Source organism: Dasypus novemcinctus, chromosome 21, assembly GCF_030445035.2.
Source record: "Dasypus novemcinctus isolate mDasNov1 chromosome 21, mDasNov1.1.hap2, whole genome shotgun sequence".
In the NCBI taxonomy this organism is placed as follows: Eukaryota; Metazoa; Chordata; class Mammalia; order Cingulata; family Dasypodidae; genus Dasypus; species Dasypus novemcinctus.
The window spans coordinates 70,065,629-70,070,558 of NC_080693.1; the positions used below are offsets into that span (position 1 = coordinate 70,065,629).

Sequence of the window (4,930 nt, forward strand, 5' to 3'; positions counted from 1 at the left end):
CCGGGCCTGGCTGGTGGTAATAAATTTTTCCTTCTCAAGAATATTCCTGAGTCCTGGCCTTCCACGGGCGATCATTGAATCTCTCTGCTTCCACAACACCTTCACGACAGCTATTTCTGCAACACGAGCTGGGTTATCCCTGCCGCTTTAAAGACCACTTGCTGGGCAAATCACACTCACACTTCACAGCCCTCCTGGCTTCGGCAAGACTCTTGAGGCAGGTTAGCATAGGAAAAGAGGAAAGACAAGTCACAGCTGGGGCCCGGCAGAGAACATGGCCCTGAGACCCCACCCAGAAATCCCCTGAGGAGAGGCAACTACTAAGAACAAAGCCGGAAAGACCCCTTGAGACCCTGGCCACGAAGCCCCTTTAGGAAGCCCCAGGTAACTCCAACGAAAGGTCTCCTCATTGGTCCCCTGAGACTGTAGGTGGGGATGGAAAGGCAACTAGTCAGAACAGCAAACAGCTGGGGCCGCTCCCCCAAATTGGGAAAGGGCAGAGTAAGACGGCTTTAATAAGGCAGCCCCTGGCCCCAGATGCTCTCCTTTGCCTGAAGATAGCCCGCAGCCACGCCTGGCTGTGTACTTTTCTCTCATTTTTCATTAAACTCTTTTTACTGGCCTAACTAAACTGGCATGTTCTTAAATTCTTTTATGGGACATAGGCAAGAACCTAGAGGAAGCCAGAGCCTTCCAATTTCACTCAGTCGCGGCAGAGCCTCCCTGCAAACCTTTCAACTACGAGTGAACAAGTCAGGCTGTCGAATGCCAGGTGAGAAGAGGTGCTCTCAGTACAACCTCATTTCTTCTCAGGGACTCGAGGGGCAGCATCCCAAGGGGTCCTTCCTCTTGTAGAATCTGCCTGCACAGTCGCAGACCTGGAGGCAGGGCCTTATCAGTGAACCCTCTTGAAGTCTGGTTCTGTTCACAATCCTGACCCAATTCTCTCAAGTCATCGATAACATTTTAGTTGCTAAATTGTTGTAGAGAAGTGGGGTGTGCGCGGTATTGAAGGCCAGGACATGAGAACTCTGAGAAGGAAGTTGGTTTATTTCGACCAGCCAAACTCAGCGGACTCTTGTCCTAATAATAACCAAGTCCCGAATAGCATTTTTCGGTCTCTTTTATACAGACGTTTAAGATTAGGGAGACAAAGGGTGATGGTATGCGAACAGACCTTTGGTTAGTTCCTTCAGTGTTTGATCTGAGTATCAGATAGGTTATTTCCCCCAGGTGAGTTGCATATTCCCCACATTCCAAGCCAGCTAGGATTTAGCATATCTTCCACAGCTAGGATTTAGCATATCTTCCACATTCCACCTGGATGCAACCTTGAATACACCTTCAGTCTTACATTCTTCCTGAACATTCAAAGACTGTAGGGCCTTTTATTACGTATTTGGACTTTTAGGGACTAGGTATGCTTGGAAACAATTTTGAATTTATGCACAGGCTATATCAAAATCAAATAATATTTTGACTCTAAACAATGAATTACCAAGTTGTCCTGCTTCCATCTTGTACCCTTGCTTGCGTCTTTGAAAATTCAGGCCCTTATCTCATGAAACCCTATGCTTTGCTTCCCAAATTCAACCTGTAAACCAACACCCCATTAAAATGTTCACATTCCACTTTCATGACATCACTTTCTCTGTCCCCAAACTATCAAATGATGCCTATGACAATTCAGAGAGGGTCCGAGGAGTCCATGGACATATTCTTGGGCAGTACTATAAGTTCTCTGAGAAGCTCAAAACATTTTCATTTCTGGGATAATTAAAACAGTTAACATTTACCTACTGTGGATCATCTAGATCAAAGGTTGGCAAATCTTTCATATAAAGAGCCAGATATTAAATAGTATAGTCTTTGTGGGGGCAAGAGTCAAAATTGAGTATGTAGGTTACTTACATTATCGGAAAGAAAGCTAATTATTTTTTCAACAAAATTCAAAATATAATAAGCGAGTACAACTTTTGTAACACAGGTCTACTCATAAGAAAAAGTGAATTTTGCGGGGGGAGGCAACATTTTGCTGAATAGGGGTTCAGAGTCAGCATTCCCTACCATAAAAATTGATTTAAATGTTCATCTGTTAATGCTAACCTGTAATGAGATTTTATGTATTTCATCTGAAAATGTTTTTTCAAACACTGGCGAATACTACTATCATCACATTATAGAATTCGATTAGATTCTTCTCTTGCTATTTGCCTGTTAGCATGCGATTACTGAAGATGCATCACTTATTGAAGAGCAGGTGGAAGTTCTTCAATTGCACAGTTAAATGGATTTTGAAATATGGAAATCTCTTTTGCCCTGGCATCAAGGTCTGTAAAACAGTGCTAGAACTATAGTTTGAGGTCAGAAAATATATCTGAAAATGTATCAATTGCAAATTTGTGTGGGAATGCAGGTCTTGCTTCGGTTTTAACTTTTGACAACATAGGAAGTGTGGAAAGCAGCATGACATTATTACCGATTCACAAACATTAGCTGTCGTCAGAATGACTTTACTGCAGTGTAAGTGCTGTTTTGTCTTAAATTTTTAGATCTTCTGCTCATTTGTGGGAGTGGCTTGACTTACATGGGAGGTGGTGGCCAGGGGTTTTTTTTTGGTGGGGGGTGCAGCTGATGCCAGGGCGCCAGCAAAGCTGTGGCAACCATCTCCTGGTTATCAATTTGTCCTCTGGATTCTAAAGCACCTTCTTGGCTTCGTCCAGATTCTCAGACTCAGCACAGGTATAGCCTTTGGATAAATGGGGATACACCCTTTCCACAGGCAAGTCAATCATTTTAATTGTTCCATAGGTGGAAAATATCTCCATAATGTGATCGATCCTAGGTCACATTCTGGGTGAGCCTCCCAATGTGCGCTTTGGTGAGTTTAGGGAAAGGACCCCACCTTTTCCTTTCCTTTTCATCTCTTTTGGGTGGTTTGGACTTGGAGTGGGAACACTGCCTATTGTCATGTCTGCACAGAGAAGGACTCAGAAAGTCCAAGTTACTGCTGGAGCTGGACCTGGAGCTGCAGGATGTGCTGGAGCTCCCCAAGTGGCTTGAGCCCCTGCTGGTGCTGGAGCCAGAGCTGATGGCAGTGCTGCGCCTCTTTGGAGCTTTATCCCTGCCACCATCCTTTTCACTCCCCTCCTTGGTGGCATCTTTTAGAGTGATCCTTGAACTTCTCATCAGAGCAGTTTTTGCATTTGGTAGGAGAATGTGCCCTAGTGCTGGACATTTTATTATTTCCTTTGACTCCTCTCAAGCTCCTCTTTTTCACTCCTGGTAAATCCATTCTCTCTTTCTGAGGTGTTTGAAGCAGCAGTGGTGGCCCCACTTATCTGAACTGTACTTCTAACTTGATTCTGAGAAATGATCCATAATCAGTTGCAATTTATGCCAAAAAGCAGCATCTTCCGGCCCCCGTCACCTCTTCCTGCTCTCTACCACCACACATTTTTACCACCAATTATTATACATCTTTTTTTTTCTTTTAAATGTTACATTCAAAAATTAAGAGGTCCCCGTATAACCCCCACCCCACCCTGTTATACATCTTAACAGATCCTACTTCATGTTTTTCTAAAGTATAGTTTTCTCACCTTCTTTGAATATATACTCACCTGAAAGTTGTTCCACGCAGATTATTCATAGAGGCCAATTTTTTGGTTCCTTCAGCTTTAGCATTGGCTCTTGGAACAACAACCGAGCAGCAGCAGTAGCACTGTGGACTCATCAAGAGCCAAGGAGGGAAGCAGATATGACTCAACTGATAGAGCATCCTCCTACCATATAGGAGGTCCAGGGTTCAAACCCAGGGCCTGTGTGGTGAGCTGGCCTGTGTGCAAGGAGTGCCACGCCACGCAGGGATGTCCGCCACGTAGGGGAGCCCCAAGCGAAAAGATTGCACCCTGCAAGGAGAGCTGCCCCATGCGAAAAGTGCAGCCAACCCAGGAGTGGCGCCACAAACATGAAGAGCTAATGCAGCAAGATGACGCAACAAAAAGAGACACAGATTCCCGGTGCAGCCGAGAACACAGGAGGACACAGAATAACACGCAGCGAATGGACACAAGAGAGCAGATAATGGGGGGCGAGGGGAAAATAAGTACAAATAAAATAAATCTTTAAAAAAAAAAGAGCCAAGGAAAACCATAGGACTTTTAAAAAATTATTTTATTTATTCTCACCCCCCTCAGTTTTTTCTGCTCTCCATGTCCATTCTTTGTGTGCTCATCTTTTCTTCAGGAGGCACCAGCAACCAAACCTGGGACCTCCCATGTGAGAGAGAGGTGCTAAAGTGCTTGAGGCTTCCTGCTTTGCTGTGTCTATCATTGTCTTCCCACCTTGGGTCTCCTTGTTGTGTCATCTTATTGCGTCAGCTCACTGCACCTGCCTGTCGCACCAGCTCGCTGTCTTGCTTACTGTATTAGTCAGGGTTCTCTAGGGAAATTGAATCAACAAGAGATATCTGTCAATAGTATGCGATTTTATAAGAGTCTCTCATATGACCGTGGGGATGCACAAGTCCAGGTTCCTCAGGCAGGCTGCAACCAGGGGCTCCAATGAAAGTCCAGTGAAGGTCCTTGATGAGTTCTGGGAGACGTTGGCTGTCCAAAGACAAGCTGGGAAATTCGCACTCAATGCTGGAATCACTTCCCCTTTGAAGGCATTCAACTGATTGGGTTAAGCGTCACTCATTGCTGATAGCAATCTCCCTGATTGATGTAATTGTAATCAGCTATCTATGTTTTACCACTGCAGTAAAGTCAGTGGTGACTAAAGAACATAAATGCCCTGTATTACAGTTAGCCCAGTGCTTGCTTGACCAAACAGCTGGGTACAGTTTCCTGGCCAAGTTGACACAATAGCCTAATCATCACACTTGTCTTCTTCAGGAGGCACCAGAAACCAAACCCAGGACCTCCCA

At 44.8% G+C, this 4,930-nt stretch overlaps 1 pseudogene; it reads right to left on the reverse strand.

The window, feature by feature from the left end:
• Positions 1–2,502: 2,502 nt before the first annotated feature.
• LOC101423359 (RNA-binding protein with serine-rich domain 1-like) lies at positions 2,503–3,295 on the reverse strand (annotated as a pseudogene).
• Between the last annotated feature and the right edge of the window lie 1,635 nt (positions 3,296–4,930).